Source organism: Cryptomeria japonica, chromosome 2 (assembly GCF_030272615.1).
Source record: "Cryptomeria japonica chromosome 2, Sugi_1.0, whole genome shotgun sequence".
Taxonomy (NCBI): domain Eukaryota; kingdom Viridiplantae; phylum Streptophyta; class Pinopsida; order Cupressales; family Cupressaceae; genus Cryptomeria; species Cryptomeria japonica.
The window spans coordinates 561,050,576-561,060,792 of NC_081406.1; positions in this window are offsets into that span (position 1 = coordinate 561,050,576).

Consider the following 10,217-nt stretch of genomic DNA (forward strand, 5'->3'; position numbering starts at 1 on the left):
TTGTGAGGACGAAATATTTCATGAATGACATTCTTCTCGTTGTTGCAAGATGCAATCAAGAGAATCCATGGTGCTTTTATTCCAGGGAGCACATTGAGCTTAGATTGAAAGGTACTTTAGTTGCAAGTTTGTTTTCAGAGGTTTGTGTTTAAATGCTTTTTGAGTTGTGGTTGGAGGACTTTAGTGGCAAGAGACAAGTCTATTACTGTTGAATCCCTCATTGTTGGGTCATACATTTCTTGTTGGGCCATACCCTCACTGTCAGGTTGTACACTTCTTGTTTAGTCGTATTCTCCTGTTGGTTCATATCTTTCTTGCTAGTTGTACTTCATTGTTGGTCATGGCATTGTTGGGTTTATGCTAATCATACATCTCTAAGCTAACATTATTACTTTTTGGGCTAGATGTGAGACTGTTGGGCATTGTGTGAGAGGGTTTGAGCACTACATTTGCAGTTTGGAGGACAATCTCTGCTATATGGTTCTACTCTAGACAACTATAACACTTGGAGAAGGGTTTGAATCTGCATTTCAACTTCCATGGAGACATTCTTGGGCATGGTATATGTGTTGGTGACGTTTATTAATGTTGCTACAATCCTGAGCATTCATTATTATGTATCGAAGACTTACCAGGTGTACAATGTTATTTATTTCTTATTTGGAATGCCTGAGACAAGTTTTGTGAAGTTTGAAGTAAATTTATGTGTTAGCAGCACTCAATCATTATATTGCAAGTATATTGCTCTGCAATATTTTTTATATTGAATGAAATCTAAAGTTCACTTAGCAAATGTCAATAAACAAAACATATACAAGTTATGCAAACTAAGAGTAGATTAAAAAAACTAGTAATCAGCTTGCAAGCAAATTGTTTGACAAAATTATAGTGAGAGGAAAGGCAAAAAATTAAGGTTAGCAAGGGGTCATTTTATAGTGGTCTTAGAACAGGTGTATCCTGCCATCCTAAAGAGTTAATAAAAAATATGAAGATTTATTAAGAGCTACTAGAAGATCTTCAGTACTTGCATGAGCATCCTGTTTGGTTTAGATCCATCTTCAAAAAGAAATCAAAAGTTAATGGAAATGACTCTTCCAATGAAAAAATTCAGGATGTCAGTAAGAACAATTTGCAGAGATAAAATCTTTGTTTTTCTTGCAAAGAGACTTGGGAGCCTAATCACGCATGCACAAGGGAAATGGTTAAGGTGTTAGTAGAAGAAAAAGGCACAGAAGGAAATTTTGGGAAAGAATAAATTGCTTCAGATGGGCCTAATGCTTTTAAAAATCAGGATGAAGTAGCTTCTTCATGTCCTCCTTCTATCACAGATGGGTACAATGATGTTCAAGAAATCAAGGAAGAATCAATTGTTTATTCAAGTATGTATTACATTAGTTTCTTTGTGGGTGACTTGGAGGTTGAGCTTGACAAAACTAATGAGATGATGGATACTCTTGATGATTTTGAATGTGATTCTAATGTTGTTCCACTATTTCTAAATTTAAGGTGCATGACCCCATTTAGTGGCATAGTTGAATTAGATGAGCCTATTAGTTTTTTGACACAAAATGATGATGAAGATAATTCTATATTTGGGTCTAACGTTGCCCAAGTTTTAGATCAGCAAGTATGCCAAGAAGATATCATAGAGGCGGGTGATTGTGAGAATCAAGTTCTTCAAGGCCAATCAAACAATTCATAATGTGAAGCAAATGGAGTTCATGAGCCTAGTAAGTCACATATATTGGCGAACCAATTGAAGGTTATTGAGAATAAGATTGTTGCAACATTATCACATTTTGATAACACTCATAAGATGGTTGAAGATCACCTTTCAAAGATCCAACTCGAGAGAAGGTAAAAGGGACTTGAAGAAGAACCTTCTCACTTGTAGGTGACCAAGGAAGCTATGAAGAAAATGAAATCAAATTATTTACATCTTCTCTCAAATCGAGACCATCTCCTCAATATCATTAAAATATATTATGATGCATTGAGAAGGAAAGAGGAAGAAGTTGACAATCTTACCTATGAGCTTATGAATACAAAGAATTCCTTGGAGATTACTAAAGTAGCCCTACAAGAAGCAGAAAATTAGATTGATGGACTTTGTTTGGAATTGAGTTTGGCACATTCTTCATCATCTAAATCAGAAAATTAGTCCTTTATAGCACCACTTCTATTGTACACAATGACAATGCAAGAGCCATAGAAATTGAACAAGTTAATGAAAGGATTGAAGAGCTTCATAGGGGAATACCTGGCAGTTTTGTGACATCATTTGAAGAAGAATTATTTGAGACACTACCACCTCTAATCACATGGGAAGGACATGAGACAAGTCAATATTTGGTGATGTTTGATGATTCTTGCAGAAGCAAAGAAGAGGATCCCAAAATTTTGAGTTGGGACAAGGAGAGTCTACATCCTCCTCTTGATATTGTAGCTCTTGCACTTGGGAATAATCATGAAGACAAGGTTACAAGTGTCAGTCATGAATTTAAAATGATGGTCCACTTAAAGGGGTAAAAAACATGACTCTAACACATGACAATAATTCCAATTTGAATGACAACAGTTGTACTTCTTTCCTTCATCGAGAGGCAACAACTTTGTTACATGGGGTGGATAGTGTTATGGAATCTTCCTTTGATGGTACCCAAATTGTGTGTGATAACTATGGGGAATATAAGGTGGATTCAAGCCACAAGGGTATGCAAATTTCTCATAATTCCAAGGAAGATCTCATAGACAAGGACACAAAAGTTGAAATTAGTTTTAACTTTCAGTTTGAGAATGGTAGTAATATACTTTACCTTTCTCATAATGTTGCCACTAATAATCATGAAGAAAGTAATGGTGCAGTTTCTACTATTGATGGACTACAAGAGGCAAGTATGGTACACAGTAATTTTGATGATGTCCCTTGTCATAGGACTGAGTTTATACATTTTATTAGAGTTATGATGTAGGAGCATCCCCAGTCGATGAACAATCTTGCATCAACCAAAAATATTTCCTTTTAGTTTTGTTATTATTTAGTTAGTTGTACAATTTTTTGTATTCTTACTGGTATATACCGGTAGTTGCTTGTTCTTCATGGCAGATCTTGTTTGCAATTTCCAAGCAGTTTCATATGGTTGATTACAGATTTCTAGTTCATTTGGGTTCTTCTCCGGTCAGTTATCACTTCTGGTTGGTTGCTTTTAGGTTCCCAAGACAGTTCTTGTGCTTACCGGTTGGTTTGCCTTCATTACCGGTGCAATTCTTGGCATGTGGATCCATCTTGGGTCTTGTCCGATGTTCTTTGGCGTGTGGCCGACCTTCTTGCTGAACCGCATCACTTGGCTGTTATTTTCCAGAAAGATTTCTTAAATCTTAGGGCCAACCTAATTACACGTTTCATTTTCCTGCATTGGTGAATGTAATCTTTTGAGGCCGACCTAGATATGTTCCGGTGGGTATAATTTTGATGCTATGTAATCATTTGTGGGGGCAGAGGAAGTAGAACTGAGAATAAGGATCGAGATTCGCATGTTGTGATCCAGTTGATTCTTAGAGTCTCGGTTGGATTGTATTTGACTTAAAGCCTACATGTAATCGGTTAACTGTCGGATGTTCTTTGATGATAATATGAAGATTGTTGGATGATTGCCAGAAGTTCTAAGGTTGCAATCTGATCTGTTTATGTGAATTTGTTATGTTTCCTTACTGCTTTCGTTGTGTCTCTCTTGCTGCATAAGTCGGTTGACTCTTTTGAGGGTTCTTATTGGTTATGGTTGCATCAATTGGTATCAGAGTTGGTTATGTACCGGCTACTGGAAGAATTGTTTGTGAACATTGAGGCATTCCTTGAGGTGGACAGATCGCCAATTGGAGGCAGGTGTAGTACCCCTACTCATTTGAACTTATTAGACTCATATTTTATTATTGTTTACTTTCAGTGGATACATTACCATGATGTGTTATTGAGACATTATTTCATGCTTTATCTGGATATGAGATGCATAATTTATTTGCAATATTTCAGTACTTGTGATTTATGGCATTTTATGGATTATTTCTATGTACTGACACTTTACTTTATCTATGCAATGTGTAATTATATTTTGTGTGTCTGCGAGTGTATTGGATGCAAGGGGACGATTTTCCTTCACTCACTCTGGTGAGACAGGGAACATCGTGATTCTCCTTCATCGGTGTGTATGTCATGTTTTATATATTGTATATATGCATGTGTGGTTCGGTGATGCAAGATTTTGCAGGTACAAGTACCGAGTAGGTACGGGGTATCATCTCCACCTGGCTTCACAGGTCTGAGCGTGCCTTATATTTTTCGATGGAAGTGGAGGAGGTAGTAGTTGACACTATTTTACCCAGTTACACTCTTGTGAGTGTCATCAATTGGTCGTCCTGTTAGTTTGTTCGGCCTTCGTATTTTGTCATTTGATCTTTTTATGAGTATTTGCTTGAGGTTTGTTCAGTTGTGTGTTTAGTGGTTTTAATTAATTAATTAAATTTATGGATTTATCTCATAGTTGGTATTCTTGGGAATTATGTATTTTATGCATTGAGATTATAAATTTAGTTAATTAAAAGAAGTTATTAAATTAAGTTGCAAGCTCCATGATATTAGAAATATATTTTATTTAAATTTTAGTGGAAAAATAAATTAGATTAATTGCATTTATTGCTTCCTAGAATTTTAAATAAATAAAAGAATAAAAGAATAAATAAATAAATGAATGAATAAAAGAATTCATTAGAATTATAGTATTGCTTTAATTTATTTATTTAGAAAATTAATTAATTTGCATGAGAAAAGAAAAGAAAGAAAAAATGATTTTTAATTATTGCATGTTAACTTATCCTTTGTTAGAAAATTAGAAAAGAAAATAAAATTGCTTTTATTACTAAATTTAAGTTTTTGGGAAAAATATATTCAACGTAGAATTTTAGTTTAAAAAGGGGAATGGGTCTTTAGTTTAGAGGAAACAGGTTAGGGATTTAGGTGAAGAGAAATTTATTTGGAAGCTTGTTGAAGGATTGATTCTCTTCTACAAATTTCTTCCAGGAAAGCTATACCAGGTTGGGTGGCTTCTTTTGATTGTTTGTTTTAAGAAAATATTTTTATTTCTTTTATCTTTCTGAATGATGTGTGTGTTAAGATGTTTGTCAAATCTAAAATCATGTCTGATTATTTCTTGTTCTTGGCTAAAGTCCATTCCTGAAGTTAATTTCTAGTTTATGGAAAGAAGTTATTTCCTGGGTGTTTGTAGATTAAATTTGGAGAAAATTGTGAAAAGTTATTATGGCAAATTTCGCCAAGATTTTTATTGTGCATGGAAATTACAAGATTTGGGAGGAATGAGATTTACAAGAGAAACCATTCCCTCTTGTTTGATTTTTGTTTCGATATTTGGCTATGGCAGTCCTTTTTAATATTAGTGTATCTCTGTGATATTATTAGTTATTATAGAAATAAATTTAATCATTAACTAAATTTATTGTATTATTAAAAGTTAAGGGAAATTATTTTATTTTATTGGAGAAATTATGGATTAAATAATTTCCGTGGAAATAAATTGGTTTGGAAATTAATTCTGGTTAAAAAAATAAAATAAAATTTACTGGTTTTAAAGTTATTGTGAATTTTTTTTTTTAAATAATTTTAAAAAATAATAATTAAAAAAGTATATATTTACCACCGGTAGCCACTACCGACGGTAGTACGGCTACCATATGGTAGCAGTACTGCCGGCGGTAGCATCTGCTACCATAAGGTAGCAGTCTACCTACGGTAGCACCTGCTACCGTGCGGTAGTAGAGAATTATTGTTTTTACATTCCCCTGTGCGTACTTTGACATGGCACTTTCGGGTTTCATGCCCGGGGTTGTGTATTTTGGTTATTAATTAATTTATTATATTTATATATATTAGTTGTTTCTTTTTTTATTATGGGTGTTAATATTGTGAAAATTAATTTATGAGTTGACATATATATCTTTGTAATATAATTATAAGTATATATATATATATATATATATATATATATATATATATATATATATATATATATATATATATATATATATATATATATATATATATATATAATTTAGAGTTTGGGTGTGTTCAGTAAAGCTTGTAATTTTTAGATTTTATATTTATGTTTGGAAACACATTAGGAGATTAATTTTTATGTGATTGATTTAACCTTATTGGAGAAATGACAAAATTGATTTATTTGTATTAATATAGTTGTATTTTCTTATTTTTTGGAAAATCTTTAATTGCAAGTTATTTATGCTTTTGGTTGTTTTAAGAAAAGATTGCCTATGTTAGGATTTTGAGTAAATGGTATTTGCAGTCAAGCTTAATTTTATTGCAATTCTGGTTGAGTTGTCATTATGTCATATGTTATTATGTCTCCTTGGAGAGATGTTGTTGTGTAACTTTGTTGATTTGAGCCATTGTGTGTTTTATTCCAAATGGTCAATCCTGGGTTAGTGATTGTGTATCCTTCACCTGTGGTTTGCAAGGATTAGTTATGGTTGTATGTTTCATCATAAAGTTCTTGTAGAGAGACCTTTCCTGTTAGTGTCCTATGAGAGAGAGTGTCTTTCGAGCAAGGGTCGCGCCCGAAGTGGATGGCAGGATAACCCCTCGAAAGTCAGTTACGAAGTGATAACCTAATAACTGATTAGGGGGGTGGGTAGAATAAATATTAATTAAGATAATGTACCTCATGCATAGGTGAGTCCTAGTACAGGGCTCATAATGTTGCGAGAAGGCCTGGAATGGCAAACTTACCACATTGTCTTCACGAAAGGATTTGGTAGGGTCCACATGAGACTTAGATGGAGCCGGAGGTTCGGGAGAGGTTACCAGAATAACCCAGGATGGGAACCGGGACCTATGGAGGCCTACCATGGTAGCCACCGTAAGCCATGCGATGACACTCTCTCCTTAGAGTCACTAGTGTTTGTGAGTTGAGTTACATGGATGTTTGCGGAGTCATGTAGTTCTTTCATACTTATCTTATTTTGCTTGCTTGAGGGTTTTATACTATCTCCTAGAACGGTGGGGTGGCTACATTCTGGGATCACATGGTCGGGTGTTAGTGCCACTTCCCATCAGATGTTCTGGATTGTATCTTCAGGCGAGGAAAGGCTTCGCTGGTGTTTCTTGGTTCGTGGTTCATGTACCAGCTCATGTTCACGATCCTTGTTCAGTTGAGACCTTGTGGTCATTGTATCAAACTTTTATGTAACCTTGATATTGTAACTTTGTAATCTGTGGTATTGTTGGAAGCCATGTATTTATGGATATTATAATATTTTGTTAGTGGAATGTATGTTAATTCAGTTGCTTTGATCTTATGTATAAATGAAATATGGATAAATAAATGCATTGGAATACTCTGATTCTTTCATTTTGGAATTTTGATGTATGTGTAGGTTTTATCTTAAGCATTTAATTTATCTATTTAAATGGACAATTGGATTACCCATGGTGTTAATATAATATACGAATTGATCTTCGTTGGTAACCCTTAGGAATTCATGTGTCAGACTTCCGTTGTGTTATTAAACGTGCAATTGTTATAATTTATGCACTTAATCTTTAAAAAAAAAATTATTTCACCCTTTAGTTGCCTAGTTGTGTTGTTTTCCTTTAGGGTTCCTGGCAAGGCATTACATAGGCTACGTGTGTGTTCAATAGATTGATGAGGGAAGGCAATTGAAACTGGTAGTTAGATTGTCGAGTTGAGGCAGTTTGCCAGAGTGGAAAGAGAGATGTCATCGAGGAGAACAAACCCCCAGAGGGTAGAACAGATGATGGAAGACTTCAAGAATGAAGTGAGGAATGAAATCCAAGATGCTTTGGCTGGTTTGCGAAGAAACCTCGACTCCGAGGATGAGTATGAGGAAGTCGGTGAAGAGCTTGAGGAAGCTGAAGGACCGTGTTGGTTCCCAAAACCACAGATTGGAAAACCCAAAGACTTGCCAAATCCTCAAGCAGTCCAATCAGCCTTGGCCAACAAATAGGGATAGTCAAAGACTAAATCCCTCTGCACTTTAGGCTCCACTAAACCTAGGCGGGTGTACCTCACACTCTCAAGCACAAAAGAGATTATTTAAAGTGGATTTAAGCCTTTTAGCAAATTACAAACTAACAAATTGTTGTCTGCAATTATGCTTTATTATGTGCTTTAACTGAATGCTTTGAAAAGAAATGATTGTAATGTATATTGAAAATGAGATTGCTTTCAGGACCTAAAAGTCATATGCATAGATCAATTCATATAGGATTTGGGAAGAATGTTTTTCTGTCAAGGACCTTGAATGCATACAGATCAAAACCTTGAAAAATCAATAACAGACCAGTGCCTTTATCCAGGGATATATATGACAGTTTATGGACAAAATATCTTATCAACTCAAGAGAGAATTTCTCATCAACTATGAAGGTTCGGTATGTGTTACACAAACAATAAGAACTCAATCTTTCACCTAATGCAACAACATGTGATTCACATCATAACAAATCTATAAACAGATTTATCAAGAGGACAAAGATAACTCATCAACACAAAAGTGTACACAATATTTGGAAAAAGAGACAGTGAACCTTGTATATTAATCTTCACGAAATAATTGCATACATAATCTGCACTTGTAAATACTTCATTAGATGTTGCTTGCACAAAATGATACTTCTTCTTCCTATAGACTTCTCTAATACAAAATGATATTCAATCTTTACAGCATTATGTTGTTCTTATGACTCCCCCTTATCTACATTTTTAACCACTTATATATGTGGTTGAATGGGCACCATACCCCTTTTGGGGTGAAAATTCACCATTTTACATTAATATTAACAAAACCCTTTGAAATTAATATTCAAACTAGCTAGTCAATAACCTTGCTTTAAGCTATCTTTCGGGTTTTTGTTTGGTGGGCTCCGTTAAACTTCAGATACGAATCTGAAATTGTTTTTGGTGGTAGGAAACATCCACTTCTAAAATGGGTCTTCATCATATTTGATATTTGCATACATTTTCATTCCAAGTCGACATCTTCTTTCATGCAGGTCGAAATAATAGGCTTTTCAACCTTCTTATGGTCTTCTGTATGGTCTACAGCCAAAAACACATTGTACAGATCTAATATTTTAACTGGAACTTGGAAACTTGATTTTCTGAAATGGGTGTTTCTTATATTTCATGTTTTATTCATTTTAATTCTTTGTTCATATCATCTTTTCTACACATCAAAAACACTAGTCTTTCATGGGGTCCATTGGAATTAATTTATTCATATCCTCCTTTACTCTAGTTGTTCAAATCATTAATCATCCATTATGTGTCATTTCCATGAAGTGACCACCATTTTTAATATTAGGGTGCTTGAAATTATTTGGAAATTTGAAGCCCCAACAGTGGCTCTATCTGGGGATGTATGCCCCTTGTGGGCATAGCAAGAATCTAGTTTTCTCTAGTAGAGTAGACCATTGCCAATCACCTCCCTTCTGTAGATTATGTTAAAACTACATCTAGTGGCCCCTAGGTCCCAAAAATATGAACACTCATTTTTCCTGGATCAAACACCTGGTTCTCATCATGCAAAAATATTCCAGTTTGGCACATATCATCAACCAATCCAATTTCATCGTAAAGCTCATCAATTGTCATATTTTCATGTTTACCATATATGTTGTAATATATTTTATTTTTGTCTTGATATTCCATGCTAAAATAATCACAACAATCTCCTTTTATTTTCACCACATAGGGCATCAAACTTTTATAAATCGTTATATCATTTGATTTATAAAGTTTTATCTTTTGGGACTTTCTAATATTTTTAAATATCACATTATATCTCCTTACTTTATGGACACGCTCCAAATCATCCCCGACATATTGCTTTTTACCCCTCATTCTTGAATTTACCATATAGGAAATCAAATTCCTCTTAACCATCATGCTTTTATCCTTATAAGGGTTTTTCCTTTGAAATACTCCTATATTTGGAAATACATCAATATTCATCCCTGTTTTATACGGTTTCTCCATTTCTCCCGAGAGATGTTGGCTTTCAACCTTTATTTCCTTGTCGTGATTAGGTGTGTTGGTGTAAATAATTATTCATCATGGATATTATTACACTTACTTAAGTTTACTTAGGATAATGCATTTCATAGTAGT